Here is a 25,109-nt window from a genome sequence, read left to right on the forward strand (position 1 = left end):
AATTACTTCTGCAAAAACTCGGGTCCGTCCGGGATTTTAACCCTGGAGCACTCGCACCCAAAGCGAGTATCATACCCCTAGATCAACGGACCATATGTGTAACTAAACATGCTCAACTCATAGGTCTACCCTGTAGTTAGTTGCGTTTAAATAGTCACTAAATTACTTCTGCAAAAACTCGGGTTCGTCCAGGATTTGAACCCGGGACCACTCGCTCCCTAAGCGAGTATCATACCCCTAGTCCAACGGACCATGAATGATGCTGAAACATGCTAAACTCGTAGGCCTACCTTGTTGTTAGTTGCATTTAAATAGTCACTAAATTACTTTTGCAAAAACTCGGGTCCGTCCGGGATTTGAACCCGGGACCACTCGCACCCTAAGCGAGTATCATACCCCTAGACCAACGGACCATGTTTATAATCAAACATGCTCAACTCATAGGCTACCCTGTAGTTAGTTGCATTAAAATAGTCACTAATTTACTTTTGCAAAAACTCGGGTTCGTGCGGGATTTGAACTCGGGACCACTCGCACCCAAAGCGAGTATCATACCCCAAGACCAACGGACCATGTGTGTAACCAAACATGCTCAACTCATAGGTCTACTCTGTAGTTAGCTGCGTTTAAATAGTCACTAAATTACTTCTGCAAAAACTCGGGTCCGTCCGGGATTTGAACCTCGGACCACTCGCACCCTGAGCGAGTATCATACCCCTAAACCAACGGACCATGTGTGTAACCAAACATGCTCAACTCATAGGCCTACCCTGTGGTTAGTTGCATTAAAATAGTCACTAAATTACTACTGCAAAAACTCGGGTCCGTCCGGGATTTGAACCCGGGACCACTCGTACCCAAAGCGAGTATCATACCCCTAGACCAACGGACCATGTTTATAACTAAACATGCTCAACTCATAGGCTACCCTGTAGTTAGTTGCATTAAAATAGTCACTAATTTACTTTTGCAAAAACTCGGGTCCGTCCGGGATTTGAACTCGGGACCACTCACACCCTAAGCGAGTATCATACCCCTTGACCAACGCACCATGTAAGTAATTAAAACATTCTCAACTCATAGGCCTACCCTGTAGTTAGTTGCTTTTAAATAGTCACTAAATTACTTCGGAAAAAACTCGGGTCCGTCGGGATTTGAACCCGGGACCACTCGCACCCTAAGTGAGTATCATACCCCTTGACCAATGGACCATGTAAGTAAGCAAAACATTCTCAACTCATAGGCCTACCCTGTAGTTAGTTGCATTAGAATAGTCACTAATTTACTTTTGCAAAAACTCGGGTCCGTCCGGGATTTCAACCCCGGACCACTTGCACCCTATGAGAGTATCATACCCCTAGACCAACGGACCATGTGTGTACCTAAACATGCTCAACTCATAGGCCTACCCTGTAGTTAGTTTCATTAAAATAGTCACTAATTTACTTTTGCAAAAACTCGGGTTCGTGCGGGATTTGAACTCGGGACCACTAACAACCTAAGCGAGTATCATACCCCTTGACCAACGGGCCATGTAAGTAAGTAAAACATTCTCAACTCATAGGCCTACCCTATAGTTAGTTGCTTTTAAATAGTCACTAAATTACTTCGGCAAAAACTCGGGTCCGTCCGGGATTTGAACCCGGGACCACTTGCACCCAAAGCGAGTATCATACCCCAAGACCAACGGACCATGTGTGTAACTAAACATGCTCAACTCATAGGCCTACCCTGTAGTTAGTTGCATTAAAATAGTCACTAATTTACTTTTGCAAAAACTCGGGTCTGTCCGGGATTTGAACCCCGGACCACTCGCACCCTAACCGAGTATCATACCCCTAGACCAACGGACCATGTGTGTACCTAAACATGCTCAACTCATAGGCCTACCCTGTAGTTAGTTTCATTAAAATAGTCACTAATTTACTTTTGCAAAAACTCGGGTTCGTGCGGGATTTGAACTCGGGACCACTATCACCCTAAGCGAGTATCATACCCCTTGACCAACGGACCATGTAAGTAAGGAAAACATTCTCAACTCATAGGCCTACCCTGTAGTTAGTTGCTTTTAAATAGTCACTAAATTACTTCGGCAAAAACTCGGGTCCGTCGGGATTTTATCTCGGGACCACTCACACCCTAAGCGAGTATCATAGCCCTAGACCAACGAACCATGTGTGTAACTAAACATGCTCAACTCATAGACCTACCCTGTAGTTAGTTGCATTAAAATAGTCACTAATTTACTTTTGCAAAAATTCGGGTCCGTCCGGGATTTGAACCCGGGACCACTCGCATCCAAAGCGAGTTTCATACCCCTAGACCAACGGACCATGTTTATAATTAAACATGCTCAACTCATAGGCTACCCTGTAGTTAGTTGCATTAAAATAGTCACTAATTTACTTTTGCAAAAACTCGGGTTCGTGCGGGATTTGAACTCGGGACCACTCACACCCTAAGCGACTATCATACCCCAAGACCAACGGACCATGTGTGTAACCAAACATGCTCAACTCATAGGTCTACCCTGTAGTTAGCTGCGTATAAATAGTCACTAAATTACTTCTGCAAAAACTCGGGTTCGTCCGGGATTTGAACCTCGGACCACTCGCACCCTGAGCGAGTATCATACCCCTAAACCATGTGTGTAACCAAACATGCTCAACTCATAGGCCTACCCTGTGGTTAGTTGCATTAAAATAGTCACTAATTTACTTTTGCAAAAACTCGGGTCCGTCCGGGATTTGAACCCGGGACCACTCGCACCCAAAGCGAGTATCATACCCCTAGACCAACGGTACATGTTTATAACTAAACATGCTCAACTCATAGGCTACCCTGTAGTTAGTTGCATTAAAATTGTCACTAATTTACTTTTGCAAAAACTCGGGTCCGTCCGGGATTTGAACCCCGGACCACTCGCACCCTAAGCGAGTATCATACCTCTAGACCAACGTACCATGTGTGCAACTAAACATGCTCAACTCATAGGTCTACCCTGTAGTTGGTTGCGTTTAAATAGTCACTAAATTACTTCTGTAAAATCTCGGTTTCGTGCGGGATTTGAATTCGGGAGAATTCACACCCTAAGCGAGTATCATACCACTTGACCAAAGGACCATGTAAGTAAATAAAACATTCTCAACTCATAGGCCTACCCTGTGGTTAGTTGCTTTTAAATAGTCACTAAATTACTTCTGCAAAAACTCCGTTTCGTCCGGGATTTGAACCTCTGACCACTCGCACCCTGAGCGAGTATCATACCCCTAGACCAACGGACCATATGTGTAACTAAACATGCTCAACTCATAGGCCTACGCTGTAGTTAGTTGCATTAAAATAGTCACTAAATTACTTCTGCAAAAACTCGGGTTCGTCCGGGATTTGAACCCGGGACCACTCGCACCCTAAGTGAGTATCATACCCCTAGACCAACGGACCATGTGTGTAACTAAACATGCTCAACTCATAGGCCTACCCTGTGGTAAGTTGCTTTTAAATAGTCACTAAATTACTTCTGCAAAAACTCGGGTTCGTCCGGGATTTGAACCCGGGACCACTCGCACCCTAAGTGAGTATCATACCCCAAGACCAACGGACCATGTGTGTAACTAAACATGCTCAACTCATAGGCCTACCCTGTAGTTAGTTGCATTAAAATAGTCACTAATTTACTTTTGCAAAAACTCGGGTCCGTCCGGGATTTGAAAACGGGACCACTCGCACCCTAAGCGAGTATCATACCCCTAGACCAACGGACCATGTGTGTAACTAAACATGCTCAACTCATAGGCCTACCCTGTAGTTAGTTGCATTAAAATAGTCACTAATTTACTTTTGCAAAAACTCGGGTCTGTTCGGGATTTGAACCCCGGACCACTCACACCCAAAGCGAGTATCATACCCCTTGACCAACGGACCATGTAAGTAACTAAAACATTCTCAACTCATAGGCCTACCCTGTAGTTAGTTGCATTAAAAAAGTCACTAATTTACTTTTGCAAAAACTCGGTTTCGTGCGGGCTTTGAACTCGGGACCACTCACTAATTTACTTTTGCAAAAACTGAGGTCCGTCCGGGATTTGAACCCCTGACCACTCGCACCCTAAGCGAGTATCATACCCCTAGACCAAAGGACCTTGTGTGTATCTAAACATGCTCAACTCATAGGCCTACCCTGTAGTTAGTTGCATTAAAATAGTCACTAATTTACTTTTGCAAAAACTCGGGTCTGTTCGGGATTTGAACCCCGGACCACTCGCACCCTAAGCGAGTATCATACCCCTAGACCAACGTACCATGTGTGTAACTAAACATGCTCAACTCATAGGCCTACCCTGTAGTTAGTTGCATTAAAATAGTCACTAATTTACTTTGGCAAAAACTCGGGTCCGTCCGGGATTTGAACCCGGGACCACTCGCACCCTAAGCGAGTATCATACCCCTAGACCAACGGACCATGTGTGTAACTAAACATGCTCAACTCACAGGCCTACCCTGTAGTTAGTTGCATTAAAATAGTCACTAATTTACTTTTGCAAAAACTCGGGTCCGTCCGGGATTTGAACTCGGGACCACTCACACCCTAAGCGAGTATCATACCCCTTGACCAACGGACCATTTAAGTAATTAAAACATTCTCAACTCATAGGCCTACCCTGTAGTTAGTTGCTTTTAAATAGTCACTTAATTACTTCTGCAAAAACTCGGGTTCATCCTGGATTTGAACCCGGGACCACTCGCAACCTGAGCGAGTATCATACCCCTAGACCAACGAACCATGAATCTTACTGAAACATGCTAAACTCGTAGTCCTACCTTGTTGTTAGTTGCATTTAAATAGTCACTAAATTACTTCTGCAAAAACTCGGGTCCGTCCGGGATTTTAACCCTGGAGCACTCGCACCCAAAGCGAGTATCATACCCCTAGATCAACGGACCATATGTGTAACTAAACATGCTCAACTCATAGGTCTACCCTGTAGTTAGTTGCGTTTAAATAGTCACTAAATTACTTCTGCAAAAACTCGGGTTCGTCCGGGATTTGAACCCGGGACCACTCGCACCCTAAGCGAGTATCATACCCCTAGTCCAACGGACCATGAATGATGCTGAAACATGCTAAACTCGTAGGCCTACCTTGTTGTTAGTTGCATTTAAATAGTCACTAAATTACTTTTGCAAAAACTCGGGTCCATCCGGGATTTGAACCCGGGACCACTCGCACCCTAAGCGAGTATCATACCCCTAGACCAACGGACCATGTGTGTAACTAAACATGCTCAACTCATAGGCCTACCCTGTAGTTAGTTGCATTAAAATAGTCACTAATTTACTTTTGCAAAAACTTGGGTCCGTCCGGGATTTGAACTCGGGACCACTCACACCCTAAGCGAGTATCATACCCCTTGACCAACGGACCATGTAAGTAATTAAAATATTCTCAACTCATAGGCCTACCCTGTGGTTAGTTGCATTAAAATGGTCACTAAATTATATCCTGCAAAAACTCGGGTCCGTGCGGTATTTGAACTCGGGACCACTCGCACCCTAGGCGAGTATCATACCCCTTGACCAACGGACCATGTAAGTAACTAAAACATTCTCAACTCATAGGCCTACCTTGTTGTTAGTTGCATTTAAATAGTCACTAAATTCCTTCTGCAAAAACTCGGGTTCATCCTTGATTTGAACCCGGGACCACTCGCAACCTGAGCGAGTATCATACCCCTAGACCAACGAACCATGAATCTTACTGAAACATGCTAAACTCGTAGTCCTACCTTGTTGTTAGTTGCATTTAAATAGTCACTAAATTACTTTTGCAAAAACTGAGGTCCGTCCGGGATTTGAACCCCGGACCACTCGCACCCTAAGCGAGTATCATACCTCTTGACCAAAGGACCTTGTGTGTATCTAAACATGCTCAACTCATAGGCCTACCCTGTAGTTAGTTGCATTAAAATAGTCACTAATTTACTTTTGCAAAAACTCGGGTCTGTTCGGGATTTGAACCCCGGACCACTCGCACCCTAAGCGAGTATCATACCCCTAGACCAACGTACCATGTGTGTAAGTAAACATGCTCAACTCATAGGCCTACCCTGTAGTTAGTTGCATTAAAATAGTCACTAATTTACTTTGGCAAAAACTCGGGTCCGTCCGGGATTTGAACCCGGGACCACTCGCACCCTAAGCGAGTATCATACCCCTAGACCAACGGACCATGTGTGTAACTAAACATGCTCAACTCATAGGCCTACCCTGTAGTTAGTTGCATTAAAATGGTCACTAAATTATATCCTGCAAAAACTCGGGTCCGTGCGGTATTTGAACTCGGGACCACTCGCACCCTAGGCGAGTATCATACCCCTTGACCAACGGACCATGTAAGTAACTAAAACATTCTCAACTCATAGGCCTACCTTGTTGTTAGTTGCATTTAAATAGTCACTAAATTCCTTCTGCAAAAACTCGGGTTCATCCTTGATTTGAACCCGGGACCACTCGCAACCTGAGCGAGTATCATACCCCTAGACCAACGAACCATGAATCTTACTGAAACATGCTAAACTCGTAGTCCTACCTTGTTGTTAGTTGCATTTAAATAGTCACTAAATTACTTTTGCAAAAACTGAGGTCCGTCCGGGATTTGAACCCCGGACCACTCGCACCCTAAGCGAGTATCATACCTCTTGACCAAAGGACCTTGTGTGTATCTAAACATGCTCAACTCATAGGCCTACCCTGTAGTTAGTTGCATTAAAATAGTCACTAATTTACTTTTGCAAAAACTCGGGTCTGTTCGGGATTTGAACCCCGGACCACTCGCACCCTAAGCGAGTATCATACCCCTAGACCAACGTACCATGTGTGTAAGAAAACATGCTCAACTCATAGGCCTACCCTGTAGTTAGTTGCATTAAAATAGTCACTAATTTACTTTGGCAAAAACTCGGGTCCGTCCGGGATTTGAACCCGGGACCACTCGCACCCTAAGCGAGTATCATACCCCTAGACCAACGGACCATGTGTGTAACTAAACATGCTCAACTCACAGGCCTACCCTGTAGTTAGTTGCATTAAAATAGTCACTAATTTACTTTTGCAAAAACTCGGGTCCGTCCGGGATTTGAACTCGGGACCACTCACACCCTAAGCGAGTATCATACCCCTTGACCAACGGACCATGTAAGTAATTAAAACATTCTCAACTCATAGGCCTACCCTGTAGTTAGTTGCTTTTAAATAGTCACTAAATTACTTCGGAAAAAACTCGGGTCCGTCGGGATTTTATCTCGGGACCACTCACACCCTAAGCGAGTATCATAGCCCTAGACCAACGAACCATGTGTGTAACTAAACATGCTCAACTCATAGACCTACCCTGTAGTTAGTTGCATTTAAATAGTCACTTAATTACTTCTGCAAAAACTCGGGTTCATCCTGGATTTGAACCCGGGACCACTCGCAACCTGAGCGAGTATCATACCCCTAGACCAACGAACCATGAATCTTACTGAAACATGCTAAACTCGTAGTCCTACCTTGTTGTTAGTTGCATTTAAATAGTCACTAAATTACTTTTGCAAAAACTCGGGTCCGTCCGGGATTTAAACTCGGGACCACTCGCACCCTAGGCGAGTATCATACCCCTTGACCAACGGACCATGTAAGTAACTAAAACATTCTCAACTCATAGGCCTACCCTGTAGTTAGGTTCATTAAAATAGTCACTAAATTACTTCTGCAAAATCTCGGGTCCGTCCGGGATTTAAACTCGGGACCACTCGCACCCTAGGCGAGTATCATACCCCTTGACGAGTATCATACCCCTTGACAAACGGACCATGTAAGTAACTAAAACATTCTCAACTCATAGGCCTACCCTGTAGTTAGGTTCATTAAAATAGTCACTAAATTACTTCTGCAAAAACTCGGGTTCGTCCGGGATTTGAACCCGGGACCTCTCGCACCATAAGCGAGTATCATACCCCTAGATCAATGGACCATGTGTGTAACTAAACATGCTCAACTCATAGGTCTACCCTGTAGTTAGTTGCGTTTAAATAGTCACTAAATTACTTCTGCAAAAACTCGGGTTCGTCCGGGATTTGAACCCGGGGCCACTCGCACCATAAGCGAGTATCATACCGCTTGACCAACGGACCATGTAAGTAACTAAAACATTCTCAACTCATAGGCCTACCCTGTAGTTAGGTTCATTAAAATAGTCACTAAATTATTTCTGCAAAAACTCGGGTCCGTCGGGATTTTATTTCGGGACCACTCACACCCTAAGCGAGTATCATAGCCCTTGACCAACGGACCATGTAAGAAACTAAAACATTCTCAACTCATAGGCCTACCTTGTTGTTAGTTGCACTTAAATAGTCACTAAATTACTTCTGCAAAAACTCGGGTTCATCCTGGATTTGAACCCGGGACCACTCGCAACCTGAGCGAGTATCATACACCTAGACCAACGGACCATGAATTATGCTGAAACATGCTAAACTCGTAGGCCTACCTTGTTGTTAGTTGCATTTAAATAGTCACTAAATTACTTCTGCAAAAACTCGGGTCCGTCCGGGATTTTAATCCTGGAGCACTCGCACCCAAAGCGAGTATCATACCCCTAGATCAACGGACCATGTTCGTAACTAAACATGCTCAACTCATAGGCCTACCCAGACCAACGGACCATGTGTGTAACTAAACATGCTGAACTCATAGGCCTACCCTGTAGTTAGTTGCATTAAAATAGTCACTAATTTACTCTAGCAAAAAATCGGGTCCGTCCGGGATTTGAACCCCGGACCACTCGCACGCTAAGCGAGTATCATACCCCTAGACCAACGGACCACGTGTGTATCTAAACATGCTCAACTCATAGGTCTACCCTGTAGTTAGTTGCGTTTAAATAGTCACTACTTCTGCAAAAACTCGGGTTCGTCCGGGATTTGAACCCGGGACCACTCGCACCCTAAGCGGGTATCATACCCCTAGACCAACGGACCATGAATGATGCTGAAACATGCTAAACTCGTAGTCCTACCTTGTTGTTAGTTGCATTTAAATATTCACTAAATTACTTCTGCAAAAACTCGGGTCCGTCCGGGATTTTAACCCTGGACCACTCGCACCCAAAGCGAGTATCATACCCCTAGATCAACGGACCATGTGTGTAACTAAACATGCTCAACTCATAGGCTTACCCTGTAGTTAGTTGCATTAAAATAGTTACTAATTTACTTTTGCAAAAACTCGGGTCCGTCTGGGATTTGAACCCTGGACCACTTGCACCCTATGAGAGTATCATACCCCAAGACCAACGGACCATGTGTGTAACTAAACATGCTCAACTCATAGGTCTACCCTGTAGTTAGTTGCCTTTAAATAGTCACTAAATTACTTCTGCAAAAACTCGGGTTTTTCCGGGATTTGAACCCGGGACCACTCGCACCCTAAGCGAGTATCATACCCCTAGACCAACGGACCATGAATGATGCTGAAACATGCTAAACTCGTAGGCCTACCTTGTTGTTAGTTGCATTTAAATAGTCACTAAATTACTTTTGCAAAAACTCGGGTCCGTCCGGGATTTGAACCAGGGACCACTCGCACCCAAAGCGAGTATCATACCCCTAGAGCAACGGACCATGTGTGTAACTATACATGCTCAACTCCACGGCCTACCCTTTAGTTAGTTGCATTAAAATAGTCACTAATTTACTTTTGCAAAACACGGGTCCGTCCGGGATTTGAACCCCGGGCAACTCGCACCCTAAGCGAGTATCATACCCCTAGACCAACGGACCATGTGTGTAAAAAAACATGCTCAACTCATAGGTCTACCCTGTAGTTAGTTGCGTTTAAATAGTCACTAAATTACTTCTGCAAAAACTCGGGTTCGTCCGGGATTTGAACCCGGGACCACTCGCACCATAAGCGAGTATCATACCCCTTGATCAACGGACCATGTAAGTAACTAAAAGATACTCAACTCATAGGCCTACCCTGTAGTTAGGTTCATTAAAATAGTCACTAAATTACTTCTGCAAAAACTCGGGTTCGTCCGGGATCACTCGCACCATAAGCGAGTATCATACCCCTAGATCAACGGACCATGTGTGTAACTAAACATGCTCAACTCATAGGTCTACCCTGTAGTTAGTTGCGTTTAAATAGTCACTAAATTACTTCTGCAAAAACTCGGGTTCGTCCGGGATTTGAACCCGGGACCACTCGCACCCTAAGCGAGTATCATACCCCTAGATCAACGGACCATGTGTGTAACTAAACATGCTCAACTCATAGGCTTACCCTGTAGTTAGTTGCATTAAAATAGTCACTAATTTACTTTTGCAAAAAATCGGGTCCGTCTGGGATTTGACCCCCGGACCACTTGCACCCTATGAGAGTATCATAACCCAAGACCAACGGACCATGTGTGTAACTAAACATGCTCAACTCATAGGTCTATCCTGTAGTTAGTTGTGTTTAAATAGTCACTAAATTACTTCTGCAAAAACTCGGGTTCGTCCGGGATTTGAACCCGCGACCACTCGCACCCTATGCGAGTATCATAGCCCAAGACCAACGGACCATGTGTGTAACGTAACATGCTCAACTCATAGGTCTACCCTGTAGTTAGTTCATTAAAATAGTCACTAAATTATTTCTGCAAAAACTCGGGTCCGTCGGGATTTTATTTCGGGACCACTCACACCCTAAGCGAGTATCATAGCCCTTGACCAACGGACCATGTAAGAAACTAAAACATTCTCAACTCATAGGCCTACCTTGTTGTTAGTTGCACTTAAATAGTCACTAAATTACTTCTGCAAAAACTCGGGTTCATCCTGGATTTGAACCCGGGACCACTCGCAACCTGAGCGAGTATCATACACCTAGACCAACGGACCATGAATTATGCTGAAACATGCTAAACTCGTAGGCCTACCTTGTTGTTAGTTGCATTTAAATAGTCACTAAATTACTTCTGCAAAAACTCGGGTCCGTCCGGGATTTTAATCCTGGAGCACTCGCACCCAAAGCGAGTATCATACCCCTAGATCAACGGACCATGTTCGTAACTAAACATGCTCAACTCATAGGCCTACCCAGACCAACGGACCATGTGTGTAACTAAACATGCTGAACTCATAGGCCTACCCTGTAGTTAGTTGCATTAAAATAGTCACTAATTTACTCTAGCAAAAAATCGGGTCCGTCCGGGATTTGAACCCCGGACCACTCGCACGCTAAGCGAGTATCATACCCCTAGACCAACGGACCATGTGTGTATCTAAACATGCTCAACTCATAGGTCTACCCTGTAGTTAGTTGCGTTTAAATAGTCACTACTTCTGCAAAAACTCGGGTTCGTCCGGGATTTGAACCCGGGACCACTCGCACCCTAAGCGGGTATCATACCCCTAGACCAACGGACCATGAATGATGCTGAAACATGCTAAACTCGTAGTCCTACCTTGTTGTTAGTTGCATTTAAATATTCACTAAATTACTTCTGCAAAAACTCGGGTCCGTCCGGGATTTTAACCCTGGACCACTCGCACCCAAAGCGAGTATCATACCCCTAGATCAACGGACCATGTGTGTAACTAAACATGCTCAACTCATAGGCTTACCCTGTAGTTAGTTGCATTAAAATAGTTACTAATTTACTTTTGCAAAAACTCGGGTCCGTCTGGGATTTGAACCCTGGACCACTTGCACCCTATGAGAGTATCATACCCCAAGACCAACGGACCATGTGTGTAACTAAACATGCTCAACTCATAGTTCTACCCTGTAGTTAGTTGCCTTTAAATAGTCACTAAATTACTTCTGCAAAAACTCGGGTTTTTCCGGGATTTGAACCCGGGACCACTCGCACCCTAAGCGAGTATCATACCCCTAGACCAACGGACCATGAATGATGCTGAAACATGCTAAACTCGTAGGCCTACCTTGTTGTTAGTTGCATTTAAATAGTCACTAAATTACTTTTGCAAAAACTCGGGTCCGTCCGGGATTTGAACCAGGGACCACTCGCACCCAAAGCGAGTATCATACCCCTAGAGCAACGGACCATGTGTGTAACTATACATGCTCAACTCCACGGCCTACCCTTTAGTTAGTTGCATTAAAATAGTCACTAATTTACTTTTGCAAAACACGGGTCCGTCCGGGATTTGAACCCCGGACAACTCGCACCCTAAGCGAGTATCATACCCCTAGACCAACGGACCATGTGTGTAAAAAAACATGCTCAACTCATAGGTCTACCCTGTAGTTAGTTGCGTTTAAATAGTCACTAAATTACTTCTGCAAAAACTCGGGTTCGTCCGGGATTTGAACCCGGGACCACTCGCACCATAAGCGAGTATCATACCCCTTGATCAACGGACCATGTAAGTAACTAAAAGATACTCAACTCATAGGCCTACCCTGTAGTTAGGTTCATTAAAATAGTCACTAAATTACTTCTGCAAAAACTCGGGTTCGTCCGGGATCACTCGCACCATAAGCGAGTATCATACCCCTAGATCAACGGACCATGTGTGTAACTAAACATGCTCAACTCATAGGTCTACCCTGTAGTTAGTTGCGTTTAAATAGTCACTAAATTACTTCTGCAAAAACTCGGGTTCGTCCGGGATTTGAACCCGGGACCACTCGCACCCTAAGCGAGTATCATACCCCTAGATCAACGGACCATGTGTGTAACTAAACATGCTCAACTCATAGGCTTACCCTGTAGTTAGTTGCATTAAAATAGTCACTAATTTACTTTTGCAAAAAATCGGGTCCGTCTGGGATTTGACCCCCGGACCACTTGCACCCTATGAGAGTATCATAACCCAAGACCAACGGACCATGTGTGTAACTAAACATGCTCAACTCATAGGTCTATCCTGTAGTTAGTTGTGTTTAAATAGTCACTAAATTACTTCTGCAAAAACTCGGGTTCGTCCGGGATTTGAACCCGCGACCACTCGCACCCTATGCGAGTATCATAGCCCAAGACCAACGGACCATGTGTGTAACGTAACATGCTCAACTCATAGGTCTACCCTGTAGTTAGTTGCTTTAAATAGTCACTAAATTACTTCGGCAAAAACTCGGGTCCGTCGGGATTTTATCTCGGGACCACTCACAACCTAAGCGATATCATAGCCCTAGACCAACGAACCATGTACGTAACTAAACATGCTCAACTCATAGACCTTCCCTGAAGTTAGTTGCATTTAAATGGTCACTAAATTACTTCTGCAAAAACTCGGGTTCATCCTGGATTTGAACCCGGGACCACTCGCACCCAAAGCGAGTATCGTACCCCTAGACCAACGGACCATGTGTGTAACTAAACATGCTCAACTCATAGGCCTACCCAGACCAACGGACCATGTGTGTAACTAAACATGCTGAACTCATAGGCCTACCCTGTAGTTAGTTGCATTAAAATAGTCACAAATTTACTTTAGCAAAAACTCGGGTCCGTCCGGGATTTGAACCCCGGACCACTCGCCCCCTAAGCGAGTATCATACCCCTAGACCAACGGACCGGGCCCGTGCGGGATTTGAACTCGGGACCACTCACACCCTAAGCGAGTATCATAGCCCTTGACCAACGGACCATGTAAGAAACTAAAACATTCTCAACTCATAGGCCTACCTTGTTGTTAGTTGCACTTAAATTGTCACTAAATTACTTCTGCAAAAACTCGGGTTCATCCTGGATATGAACCCGGGACCAATCGCAACCTGAGCGAGTATCATACCCCTAGACCAACGAACCATGAATTATGCTGAAACATGCTAAACTCGTAGGCCTACCTTGTTGTTAGTTGCATTTAAAAAGTCACTAAATTACTTCTGCAAAAACTCGGGTCCGTCCGGGATTTTAACCCTGGACCACTCGCACCCAAAGCGAGTATCATACCCCTAGATCAACGGACGATGTGTGTAACTAAACATGCTCAACTCATAGGCTTACCCTGTAGTTAGTTGCATTAAAATAGTCACTAAATTACTTCTGCAAAAACTCGGGTTCGTCCGGGATTTGAACCCGGGACCACTCGCACCCTAAGCGAGTATCATACCCCAAGACCAACGGACCACGTAAGTAACTAAAACATTCTCAATTCATAGGCCTACCCTGTAGTTAGGTTCATTAAAATAGTCACTAAATTACTTCTGCAAAATCTCGGGTCCGTCCGGGATTTAAACTCGGGACCACTCGCACCCTAGGCGAGTATCATACCCCTACAGCAACGGACCATGTGTGTAACTAAACATGCTCAACTCACAGGCCTACCCTGTAGTTAGGTTCATTAAAATAGTCACTAAATTATTTCTGCAAAAACTCGGGTCCGTCGGGATTTTATTTCGGGACCACTCACACCCTAAGCGAGTATCATAGCCCTAGACCAACGGACCATGTGTGTAACTGAACATGCTGAACTCATAGGCCTACCCTGTAGTTAGTTGCATTTAAATAGTCACTAATTTACTTTTGCAAAAACTCGGGTCCGTACGGGATTTGAACCCGCGACCACTCGCACCCTATGCGAGTCTCATACCCCAAGACCAACGGACCATGTGTGTAACGTAACATGCTCAACTCATAGGTCTACCCTGTAGTTAGTTGCTTTAAATAGTCACTAAATTACTTTTGCAAAAACTCGGGTCCGTCCGGGATTTAAACTCGGGACCACTCGCACCCTAGGCGAGTATCATACCCCTTGACCAACGGACCATGTAAGTAACTAAAACGTTCTCAACTCATAGGCCTACCCTGTAGTTAGTTGCTTTTAAATAGTCACTAAATTACTTCGGCAAAAACTCGGGTCCGTCGGGATTTTATCTCGGGACCACTCACACCCTAAGCGAGTATCATAGCCCTAGACCAACGAACCATGTGTGTAACTAGACATGCTCAACTCATAGGCCTACCCTGTAGTTAGGTTCATTAAAATAGTCACTAAATTACTTCTGCAAAATCTCGGGTCCGTCCGGGATTTAAACTCGGGACCACTCGCACCCTAGGCGAGTATCATACCCCTTGACCAACGGACCATGTAAGTAACTAAAACATTCTCAACTCATAGGCCTACCCTGTAGTTAGGTTCATTAAAATAGTCACTAAATTACTTTTGCAAAAACTCGGGTCCGTCCGGGATTTAAACTCGGGACCACTCGCACCCTAGGCGAGTATCATACCCCTTGACCAACGGACCATGTAAGTAACTAAAACATTCTCAACTCATAGGCCTACCCTGTAGTTAGTTGCATTTAAATAGTCACTAAATTACTTCTGCAAAAACTCGGGTCCGTCCGGGATTTGAACCCTGGACCAATCGCACCCAAAGCGAGTATCATACCCCTAGATCAACGGACCATGTTCGTAACTAAACATGCTCAACTCATAGGCCTACCCAGACCAACGGACCATGTGTGTAACTAAACATGCTGAACTCATAGGCCTACCCTGTAGTTAGTCGCATTAAAATAGTCACTAATTTACTCTAGCAAAAAATCGGGTCCGTCCGGGATTTGAACCCCGGACCACTCGCACGCTAAGCGAGTATGATACCCCTAGATCAACGGACCATGTGTGTAACTAAACATGCTCAACTCATAGGTCTACCCTGTAGTTAGTTGCGTTTAAATAGTCACTACTTCTGCAAAAACTCGGGTTCGTCCGGGATTTGAACCCGGGACCACTCGCACCCTAAGCGAGTATCATACCCCTAGACCAACGTACCATGAATAATACTGAAACATGCTAAACTCGTAGTCCTACCTTGTTGTTAGTTGCATTTAAATAGTCACTAAATTACTTCTGCAAAAACTCGGGTCCGTCCGGGATTTTAACCCTGGACCACTCGCACCCAAAGCGAGTATCATACCCCTAGATCAACGGACCATGTGTGTAACTAAACATGCTCAACTCATAGGCTTACCCTGTAGTTAGTTGCATTAAAATAGTCACTAATTTACTTTTGCAAAAACTCGGGTCCGTCTGGGATTTGAACCCTGGACCACTTGCACCCTATGAGAGTATCATACCCCAAGACCAACGGACCATGTGTCTAACTAAACATGCTCAACTCATAGGTCTACCCTGTAGTTAGTTGCCTTTAAATATTCACTAAATTACTTCTGCAAAAACTCGGGTTCGTCCGGGATTTGAACCCGCGACCACTCGCACCCTATGCGAGTCTCATACCCCAAGACCAACGGACCATGTGTGTAACGTAACATGCTCAACTCATAGGTCTACCCTGTAGTTAGTTGCTTTAAATAGTCACTAAATTACTTTTGCAAAGACTCGGGTCCGTCCGGGATTTAAACTCGGGACCACTCGCACCCTAGGCGAGTATCATACCCCTTGACCAACGGACCATGTAAGTAACTAAAACATTCTCAACTCATAGGCCTACCCTGTAGTTAGGTTCATTAAAATAGTCACTAAATTACTTCTGCAAAAACTCGGGTTCGTCCGGGATTTGAACCCGGGACCACTCGCACCCTAAGCGAGTATCATACCCCTAGACCAACGGACCATGAATGATGCTGAAACATGCTAAACTCGTAGGCCTACCTTGTTGTTAGTTGCATTTAAATAGTCACTAAATTACTTTTGCAAAAACTCGGGTCCGTCCGGGATTTAAACTCGGGACCACTCGCACCCTAGGCGAGTATCATACCCCTTGACCAACGGACCATGTAAGTAACTAAAACGTTCTCAACTCATAGGCCTACCCTGTAGTTAGGTTCATTAAAATAGTCACTAAATTACTTCTGCAAAATCTCGGGTCCGTCCGGGATTTAAACTCGGGACCACTCGCACCCTAGGCGAGTATCATACCCCTTGACAAACGGACCATGTAAGTAACTAAAACATTCTCAACTCATAGGCCTACCCTGTAGTTAGGTTCATTAAAATAGTCACTAAATTACTTCTGCAAAAACTCGGGTCCGTCCGGGATTTGAACCAGGGACCACTCGCACCCAAAGCGAGTATCATACCCCTTGATCAACGGACCATGTGTGTAACTAAACATGCTCAACTCCACGGCCTACCCTGTAGTTAGTTGCATTAAAATAGTCAATAATTTACTTTTGCAAAAACACGGCTCCGTCCGGGATTTGAACCCCGGACCACTCGCACCCTAAGCGAGTATCATACCCCTAGACCAACGGACCATGTGTGTAAAAAAACATGCTCAACTCATAGGTCTACCCTGTAGTTAGTTGCGTTTAAATAGTCACTAAATTACTTCTGCAAAAAACCCGGGTTCGTCCGGGATTTGAACCCGGGACCACTCGCACCCTAAGCGAGTATCATACCCCTTGACCAACGGACCATGCAAGTAACTAAAACATTCTCAACTCATAGGCCTACCCTGTAGTTAGGTTCATTAAAATAGTCACTAAATTATTTCTGCAAAAACTCGGGTCCGTCGGGATTTTATTTCGGGACCACTCACACCCAAAGCGAGTATCATACCCCTAGATCAACGGACCATGTGTGTAACTAAACATGCTCAACTCATAGGCTTACCCTGTAGTTAGTTGCATTAAAATAGTCACTAATTTACTTTTGCAAAAACTCGGGTCCGTCTGGGATTTGAACCCTGGACCACTTGCACCCTATGAGAGTATCATAACCCAAGACCAACGGACCATGTGTGTAACAAAACATGCTCAACTCATAGGTCTACCCTGTAGATAGTTGCCTTTAAATAGTCACTAAATTACTTCTGCAAAAACTCGGGTTCGTCCGGGATTTGAACCCGCGACCACTCGCAACCTTTGCGAGTATCATACCCTAAGACCAACGGACCATGTGTGTAACGTAACATGCTCAACTCATAGGTCTACCCTGTAGTTAGTTGCTTTAAATAGTCACTAAATTACTTTTGCAAAAACTCGGGTCCGTCCGGGATTTAAACTCGGGACCACTCGCACCCTAGGCGAGTATCATACCCCTTGACCAACGGACCATGTAAGTAACTAAAACATTCTCAACTCATAGGCCTACCCTGTAGTTAGGTTCATTAAAATAGTCACTAAATTACTTCTGCAAAAACTCGGGTTCGTCCGGGATTTGAACCCGGGACCACTCGCACCCTAAGCGAGTATCATACCCCTAGACCAACGGACCATGGATGATGCTGAAACATGCTAAACTCGTAGGCCTACCTTGTTGTTAGTTGCATTTAAATAGTCACTAAATTACTTTTGCAAAAACTCGGGTCCGTCCGGGATTTAAACTCGGGACCACTCGCACCCTAGGCGAGTATCATACCACTTGACCAACGGACCATGTAAGTAACTAAAACATTCTCAACTCATAGACCTACCCTGTAGTTAGGTTCATTAAAATAGTCACTAAATTACTTCTGCAAAATCTCGGGTCCGTCCGGGATTTAAACTCGGGACCACTCGCACCCTAGGCGAGTATCATACCCCTTGACAAACGGACCATGTAAGTAACTAAAACATTCTCAACTCATAGGCCTACCCTGTAGTTAGGTTCATTAAAATAGTCACTAAATTACTTCTGCAAAAACTCGGGTCCGTCCGAGATTTGAACCAGGGACCACTCGCACCCAAAGCGAGTATCATACCCCTAGAGCAACGGACCATGTGTGTAACTAAACATGCTCAACTCCACGGCCTACCCTGTAGTTAGTTGCATTAAAATAGTCACTAATTTACTTTTGCAGAAACACGGGTCCGTCCGGGATTTGAACCCCGGACCACTCGCACCCTAAGCGAGTATCATACCCCTAGACCAACGGACCATGTGTGTAAAAAACATGCTCAACTCATAGGTCTACCCTGTAGTTAGTTGCGTTTAAATAGTCACTAAATTACTTCTGCAAAAACTCGGGTTCGTCCGGGATTTGAACCCGGGACCACTCGCACCCTAAGCGAGTATCATACCCCTAGACCAACGGACCATGAATGATGCTGAAACATGCTAAACTCGTAGGCCTACCTTGTTGTTAGTTGCATTTAAATAGTCACTAAATTACTTTTGCAAAAACTCGGGTCCGTCCGGGATTTAAACTCGGGACCACTCGCACCCTAGGCGAGTATCATACCCCTTGACCAACGGACCATGTAAGTAACTAAAACATTCTCAACTCATAGGCCTACCCTGTAGTTAGGTTCATTAAAATAGTCACTAAATTACTTCTGCAAAATCTCGGGTCCGTCCGGGATTTAAACTCGGGACCACTCGCACCCTAGGCGAGTATCATACCCCTTGACAAACGGACCATGTAAGTAACTAAAACATTCTCAACTCATAGGCCTACCCTATAGTTAGGTTCATTAAAATAGTCACTAAATTACTTCTGCAAAAACTCGGGTCCGTCCGAGATTTGAACCAGGGACCACTCGCACCCAAAGCGAGTATCATACCCCTAGAGCAACGGACCATGTGTGTAACTAAACATGCTCAACTCCACGGCCTACCCTGTAGTTAGTTGCATTAAAATAGTCACTAATTTACTTTTGCAAAAACTCGGGTCCGTCTGGGATTTGAACCCTGGACCACTTGCACCCTATGAGAGTATCATAACCCAAGACCAACGGACCATGTGTGTAACAAAACATGCTCAACTCATAGGTCTACCCTGTAGTTAGTTGCCTTTAAATAGTCACCAAATTACTTCTGCAAAAACTCGGGTTCGTCCGGGATTTAAACTCGGGACCACTCGCACCCTAGGCGAGTATCATACCCCTTGACAAACGGACCATGTAAGTAACTAAAACATTCTCAACTCATAGGCCTACCCTGTAGTTAGGTTCATTAAAATAGTCACTAAATTACTTCTGCAAAAACTCGGGTCCGTCCGGGATTTGAACCAGGGACCACTCGCACCCAAAGCGAGTATCATACCCCTTGATCAACGGACCATGTGTGTAACTAAACATGCTCAACTCCACGGCCTACCCTGTAGTTAGTTGCATTAAAATAGTCAATAATTTACTTTTGCAAAAACACGGCTCCGTCCGGGATTTGAACCCCGGACCACTCGCACCCTAAGCGAGTATCATACCCCTAGACCAACGGACCATGTGTGTAAAAAAACATGCTCAACTCATAGGTCTACCCTGTAGTTAGTTGCGTTTAAATAGTCACTAAATTACTTCTGCAAAAACTCGGGTTCGTCCGGGATTTGAACCCGGGACCACTCGCACCCTAAGCGAGTATCATACCCCTAGACCAACGGACCATGAATGATGCTGAAACATGCTAAACTCGTAGGCCTACCTTGTTGTTAGTTGCATTTAAATAGTCACTAAATTACTTTTGCAAAAACTCGGGTCCGTCCGGGATTTAAACTCGGGACCACTCGCACCCTAGGCGAGTATCATACCCCTTGACCAACGGACCATGTAAGTAACTAAAACATTCTCAACTCATAGGCCTACCCTGTAGTTAGGTTCATTAAAATAGTCACTAAATTACTTCTGCAAAATCTCGGGTCCGTCCGGGATTTAAACTCGGGACCACTCGCACCCTAGGCGAGTATCATACCCCTTGACAAACGGACCATGTAAGTAACTAAAACATTCTCAACTCATAGGCCTACCCTGTAGTTAGGTTCATTAAAATAGTCACTAAATTACTTCTGCAAAAACTCGGGTCCGTCCGAGATTTGAACCAGGGACCACTCGCACCCAAAGCGAGTATCATACCCCTAGAGCAACGGACCATGTGTGTAACTAAACATGCTCAACTCCACGGCCTACCCTGTAGTTAGTTGCATTAAAATAGTCACTAATTTACTTTTGCAAAAACACGGGTCCGTCCGGGATTTGAACCCCGGACCACTCGCACCCTAAGCGAGTATCATACCCCTTGACCAACGGACCATGTAAGTAACTAAAACATTCTCAACTCATAGGCTTACCCTGTAGTTAGTTGCATTAAAATAGTCACTAATTTACTTTTGCAAAAACTCGGGTCCGTCTGGGATTTGAACCCTGGACCACTTGCACCCTATGAGAGTATCATAACCCAAGACCAACGGACCATGTGTGTAACAAAACATGCTCAACTCATAGGTCTACCCTGTAGTTAGTTGCCTTTAAATAGTCACCAAATTACTTCTGCAAAAACTCGGGTTCGTCCGGGATTTAAACTCGGGACCACTCGCACCCTAGGCGAGTATCATACCCCTTGACAAACGGACCATGTAAGTAACTAAAACATTCTCAACTCATAGGCCTACCCTGTAGTTAGGTTCATTAAAATAGTCACTAAATTACTTCTGCAAAAACTCGGGTCCGTCCGGGATTTGAACCAGGGACCACTCGCACCCAAAGCGAGTATCATACCCCTTGATCAACGGACCACGTGTGTAACTAAACATGCTCAACTCCACGGCCTACCCTGTAGTTAGTTGCATTAAAATAGTCAATAATTTACTTTTGCATAAACACGGCTCCGTCCGGGATTTGAACCCCGGACCACTCGCACCCTAAGCGAGTATCATACCCCTAGACCAACGGACCATGTGTGTAAAAAAACATGCTCAACTCATAGGTCTACCCTGTAGTTAGTTGCGTTTAAATAGTCACTAAATTACTTCTGCAAAAACCCGGGTTCGTCCGGTATTTGAACCCGGGACCACTCGCACCCTAAGCGAGTATCATACCCCTTGACCAACGGACCATGCAAGTAACTAAAACATTCTCAACTCATAGGCCTACCCTGTAGTTAGGTTCATTAAAATAGTCACTAAATTATTTCTGCAAAAACTCGGGTCCGTCGGGATTTTATTTCGGGACCACTCACACCCAAAGCGAGTATCATACCCCTAGATCAACGGACCATGTGTGTAACTAAACATGCTCAACTCATAGGCTTACCCTGTAGTTAGTTGCATTAAAATAGTCACTAATTTACTTTTGCAAAAACTCGGGTCCGTCTGGGATTTGAACCCTGGACCACTTGCACCCTATGAGAGTATCATAACCCAAGACCAACGGACCATGTGTGTAACAAAACATGCTCAACTCATAGGTCTGCCCTGTAGATAGTTGCCTTTAAATAGTCACTAAATTACTTCTGCAAAATCTCGGGTTCGTCCGGGATTTGAACCCGCGACCACTCGCACCCTATGCGAGTATCATATCCCAAGACCAACGGACCATGTGTGTAACGTAACATGCTCAACTCATAGGTCTACCCTGTAGTTAGTTGCTTTAAATAGTCACTAAATTACTTTTGCAAAAACTCGGGTCCGTCTGGGATTTGAACCCTGGACCACTTGCACCCTATGAGAGTATCATAACCCAAGACCAACGGACCATGTGTGTAACAAAACATGCTCAACTCATAGGTCTGCCCTGTAGATAGTTGCCTTTAAATAGTCACTAAATTACTTCTGCAAAAACTCGGGTTCGTCCGGGATTTGAACCCGCGACCACTCGCACCCTATGCGAGTATCATATCCCAAGACCAACGGACCATGTGTGTAACGTAACATGCTCAACTCATAGGTCTACCCTGTAGTTAGTTGCTTTAAATAGTCACTAAATTACTTTTGCAAAAACTCGGGTCCGTCCGGGATTTAAACTCGGGACCACTCGCACCCTAGGCGAGTATCATACCCCTTGACCAACGGACCATGTAAGTAACTAAAACATTCTCAACTCATAGGCCTACCCTGTAGTTAGGTTCATTAAAATAGTCACTAAATTACTTCTGCAAAAACTCGGGTTCGTCCGGGATTTGAACCCGGGACCACTCGCACCCTAAGCGATTATCATACCCCTAGACCAACGGACCATGAATGATGCTGAAACATGCTAAACTCGTAGGCCTACCTTGTTGTTAGTTGCATTTAAATAGTCACTAAATTACTTTTGCAAAAACTCGGGTCCGTCCGGGATTTAAACTCGGGACCACTCGCACCCTAGGCGAGTATCATACCCCTTGACCAACGGACCATGTAAGTAACTAAAACATTCTCAACTCATAGGCCTACCCTGTAGTTAGGTTCATTAAAATAGTCACTAAATTACTTCTGCAAAATCTCGGGTCCGTCCGGGATTTAAACTCGGGACCACTCGCACCCTAGGCGAGTATCATACCCCTTGACAAACGGACCATGTAAGTAACTAAAACATTCTCAACTCATAGGCCTACCCTGTAGTTAGGTTCATTAAAATAGTCACTAAATTACTTCTGCAAAAACTCGGGTCCGTCCGAGATTTGAACCAGGGACCACTCGCACCCAAAGCGAGTATCATACCCCTAGAGCAACGGACCATGTGTGTAACTAAACATGCTCAACTCCACGGCCTACCCTGTAGTTAGTTGCATTAAAATAGTCACTAATTTACTTTTGCAAAAACACGGGTCCGTCCGGGATTTGAACCCCGTACCACTCGCACCCTAAGCGAGTATCATACCCCTTGACCAACGGACCATGTAAGTAACTAAAACATTCTCAACTCATAGGCTTACCCTGTAGTTAGTTGCATTAAAATAGTCACTAATTTACTTTTGCAAAAACTCGGGTCCGTCTGGGATTTGAACCCTGGACCACTTGCACCCTATGAGAGAATCATAACCCAAGACCAACGGACCATGTGTGTAACAAAACATGCTCAACTCATAGGTCTACCCTGTAGTTAGTTGCCTTTAAATAGTCACCAAATTACTTCTGCAAAAACTCGGGTTCGTCCGGGATTTAAACTCGAGACCACTCGCACCCTAGGCGAGTATCATACCCCTTGACAAACGGACCATGTAAGTAACTAAAACATTCTCAACTCATAGGCCTACCCTGTAGTTAGGTTCATTAAAATAGTCACTAAATTACTTCTGCAAAAACTCGGGTCCGTCCGGGATTTGAACCAGGTACCACTCGCACCCAAAGCGAGTATCATACCCCTTGATCAACGGACCATGTGTGTAACAAAACATGCTCAACTCCACGGCCTACCCTGTAGTTAGTTGCATTAAAATAGTCAATAATTTACTTTTGCAAAAACACGGCTCCGTTAGGGATTTGAACCCCGGACCACTCGCACCCTAAGCGAGTATCATACCCCTAGACCAACGGACCATGTGTGTAAAAAAACATGCTCAACTCATAGGTCTACCCTGTAGTTAGTTGCGTTTAAATAGTCACTAAATTACTTCTGCAAAAACCCGGGTTCGTCCGGGATTTGAACCCGGGACCACTCGCACCCTAAGCGAGTATCATACCCCTTGACCAACGGACCATGCAAGTAACTAAAACATTCTCAACTCATAGGCCTACCCTGTAGTTAGGTTCATTAAAATAGTCACTAAATTATTTCTGCAAAAACTCGGGTCCGTCGGGATTTTATTTCGGGACCACTCACACCCAAAGCGAGTATCATACCCCTAGATCAACGGACCATGTGTGTAACTAAACATGCTCAACTCATAGGCTTACCCTGTAGTTAGTTGCATTAAAATAGTCACTAATTTACTTTTGCAAAAACTCGGGTCCGTCTGGGATTTGAACCCTGGACCACTTGCACCCTATGAGAGTATCATAACCCAAGACCAACGGACCATGTGTGTAACAAAACATGCTCAACTCATAGGTCTGCCCTGTAGATAGTTGCCTTTAAATAGTCACTAAATTACTTCTGCAAAATCTCGGGTTCGTCCGGGATTTGAACCCGCGACCACTCGCACCCTATGCGAGTATCATATCCCAAGACCAACGGACCATGTGTGTAACGTAACATGCTCAACTCATAGGTCTACCCTGTAGTTAGTTGCTTTAAATAGTCACTAAATTACTTTTGCAAAAACTCGGGTCCGTCTGGGATTTGAACCCTGGACCACTTGCACCCTATGAGAGTATCATAACCCAAGACCAACGGACCATGTGTGTAACAAAACATGCTCAACTCATAGGTCTGCCCTGTAGATAGTTGCCTTTAAATAGTCACTAAATTACTTCTGCAAAAACTCGGGTTCGTCCGGGATTTGAACCCGCGACCACTCGCACCCTATGCGAGTATCATATCCCAAGACCAACGGACCATGTGTGTAACGTAACATGCTCAACTCATAG

At 44.7% G+C, this 25,109-nt stretch overlaps 26 non-coding genes across 26 annotated transcripts; all 26 read right to left on the reverse strand.

Annotated features, from left to right (window-relative positions):
• Positions 1–341: 341 nt before the first annotated feature.
• Positions 342–413, reverse strand: TRNAP-AGG (transfer RNA proline (anticodon AGG)). The gene has a single exon. It is a non-coding gene; the product is annotated as a tRNA-Pro (tRNA).
• Positions 414–2,261: 1,848 nt separating this feature from the next.
• TRNAP-UGG (transfer RNA proline (anticodon UGG)) lies at positions 2,262–2,333 on the reverse strand. Its single transcript has one exon. It is a non-coding gene; the product is annotated as a tRNA-Pro (tRNA).
• Positions 2,334–3,372: 1,039 nt separating this feature from the next.
• Positions 3,373–3,444, reverse strand: TRNAP-AGG (transfer RNA proline (anticodon AGG)). The gene has a single exon. It is a non-coding gene; the product is annotated as a tRNA-Pro (tRNA).
• A 946-nt stretch (positions 3,445–4,390) lies between these two features.
• Positions 4,391–4,462, reverse strand: TRNAP-AGG (transfer RNA proline (anticodon AGG)). The gene has a single exon. It is a non-coding gene; the product is annotated as a tRNA-Pro (tRNA).
• A 731-nt stretch (positions 4,463–5,193) lies between these two features.
• Positions 5,194–5,265, reverse strand: TRNAP-AGG (transfer RNA proline (anticodon AGG)). Its single transcript has one exon. It is a non-coding gene; the product is annotated as a tRNA-Pro (tRNA).
• An 892-nt stretch (positions 5,266–6,157) lies between these two features.
• TRNAP-AGG (transfer RNA proline (anticodon AGG)) lies at positions 6,158–6,229 on the reverse strand. The gene has a single exon. It is a non-coding gene; the product is annotated as a tRNA-Pro (tRNA).
• Positions 6,230–6,960: 731 nt separating this feature from the next.
• TRNAP-AGG (transfer RNA proline (anticodon AGG)) lies at positions 6,961–7,032 on the reverse strand. The gene has a single exon. It is a non-coding gene; the product is annotated as a tRNA-Pro (tRNA).
• A 1,070-nt stretch (positions 7,033–8,102) lies between these two features.
• On the reverse strand, positions 8,103–8,174 carry TRNAH-AUG (transfer RNA histidin (anticodon AUG)). Its single transcript has one exon. It is a non-coding gene; the product is annotated as a tRNA-His (tRNA).
• Positions 8,175–8,796: 622 nt separating this feature from the next.
• TRNAA-AGC (transfer RNA alanine (anticodon AGC)) lies at positions 8,797–8,868 on the reverse strand. The gene has a single exon. It is a non-coding gene; the product is annotated as a tRNA-Ala (tRNA).
• An 83-nt stretch (positions 8,869–8,951) lies between these two features.
• Positions 8,952–9,023, reverse strand: TRNAP-AGG (transfer RNA proline (anticodon AGG)). The gene has a single exon. It is a non-coding gene; the product is annotated as a tRNA-Pro (tRNA).
• A 729-nt stretch (positions 9,024–9,752) lies between these two features.
• TRNAP-AGG (transfer RNA proline (anticodon AGG)) lies at positions 9,753–9,824 on the reverse strand. The gene has a single exon. It is a non-coding gene; the product is annotated as a tRNA-Pro (tRNA).
• An 88-nt stretch (positions 9,825–9,912) lies between these two features.
• On the reverse strand, positions 9,913–9,984 carry TRNAH-AUG (transfer RNA histidin (anticodon AUG)). The gene has a single exon. It is a non-coding gene; the product is annotated as a tRNA-His (tRNA).
• Positions 9,985–10,220: 236 nt separating this feature from the next.
• TRNAP-AGG (transfer RNA proline (anticodon AGG)) lies at positions 10,221–10,292 on the reverse strand. The gene has a single exon. It is a non-coding gene; the product is annotated as a tRNA-Pro (tRNA).
• A 940-nt stretch (positions 10,293–11,232) lies between these two features.
• TRNAA-AGC (transfer RNA alanine (anticodon AGC)) lies at positions 11,233–11,304 on the reverse strand. The gene has a single exon. It is a non-coding gene; the product is annotated as a tRNA-Ala (tRNA).
• Positions 11,305–11,387: 83 nt separating this feature from the next.
• Positions 11,388–11,459, reverse strand: TRNAP-AGG (transfer RNA proline (anticodon AGG)). The gene has a single exon. It is a non-coding gene; the product is annotated as a tRNA-Pro (tRNA).
• An 889-nt stretch (positions 11,460–12,348) lies between these two features.
• TRNAH-AUG (transfer RNA histidin (anticodon AUG)) lies at positions 12,349–12,420 on the reverse strand. Its single transcript has one exon. It is a non-coding gene; the product is annotated as a tRNA-His (tRNA).
• Positions 12,421–12,656: 236 nt separating this feature from the next.
• On the reverse strand, positions 12,657–12,728 carry TRNAP-AGG (transfer RNA proline (anticodon AGG)). The gene has a single exon. It is a non-coding gene; the product is annotated as a tRNA-Pro (tRNA).
• Positions 12,729–15,707: 2,979 nt separating this feature from the next.
• TRNAP-AGG (transfer RNA proline (anticodon AGG)) lies at positions 15,708–15,779 on the reverse strand. Its single transcript has one exon. It is a non-coding gene; the product is annotated as a tRNA-Pro (tRNA).
• A 729-nt stretch (positions 15,780–16,508) lies between these two features.
• Positions 16,509–16,580, reverse strand: TRNAP-AGG (transfer RNA proline (anticodon AGG)). The gene has a single exon. It is a non-coding gene; the product is annotated as a tRNA-Pro (tRNA).
• Positions 16,581–17,312: 732 nt separating this feature from the next.
• Positions 17,313–17,384, reverse strand: TRNAP-AGG (transfer RNA proline (anticodon AGG)). Its single transcript has one exon. It is a non-coding gene; the product is annotated as a tRNA-Pro (tRNA).
• A 728-nt stretch (positions 17,385–18,112) lies between these two features.
• Positions 18,113–18,184, reverse strand: TRNAP-AGG (transfer RNA proline (anticodon AGG)). Its single transcript has one exon. It is a non-coding gene; the product is annotated as a tRNA-Pro (tRNA).
• Positions 18,185–18,755: 571 nt separating this feature from the next.
• On the reverse strand, positions 18,756–18,827 carry TRNAP-AGG (transfer RNA proline (anticodon AGG)). The gene has a single exon. It is a non-coding gene; the product is annotated as a tRNA-Pro (tRNA).
• Positions 18,828–18,914: 87 nt separating this feature from the next.
• TRNAP-AGG (transfer RNA proline (anticodon AGG)) lies at positions 18,915–18,986 on the reverse strand. Its single transcript has one exon. It is a non-coding gene; the product is annotated as a tRNA-Pro (tRNA).
• A 1,212-nt stretch (positions 18,987–20,198) lies between these two features.
• On the reverse strand, positions 20,199–20,270 carry TRNAP-AGG (transfer RNA proline (anticodon AGG)). Its single transcript has one exon. It is a non-coding gene; the product is annotated as a tRNA-Pro (tRNA).
• Positions 20,271–22,762: 2,492 nt separating this feature from the next.
• On the reverse strand, positions 22,763–22,834 carry TRNAP-AGG (transfer RNA proline (anticodon AGG)). The gene has a single exon. It is a non-coding gene; the product is annotated as a tRNA-Pro (tRNA).
• Positions 22,835–24,207: 1,373 nt separating this feature from the next.
• Positions 24,208–24,279, reverse strand: TRNAP-AGG (transfer RNA proline (anticodon AGG)). The gene has a single exon. It is a non-coding gene; the product is annotated as a tRNA-Pro (tRNA).
• Positions 24,280–25,109: the final 830 nt, after the last annotated feature.

This window comes from Phalangium opilio, unplaced genomic scaffold, assembly GCF_054372755.1.
Source record: "Phalangium opilio isolate 3A_F unplaced genomic scaffold, DU_Popi_V2 ptg000194l_1, whole genome shotgun sequence".
NCBI classification, from domain to species: domain Eukaryota; kingdom Metazoa; phylum Arthropoda; class Arachnida; order Opiliones; family Phalangiidae; genus Phalangium; species Phalangium opilio.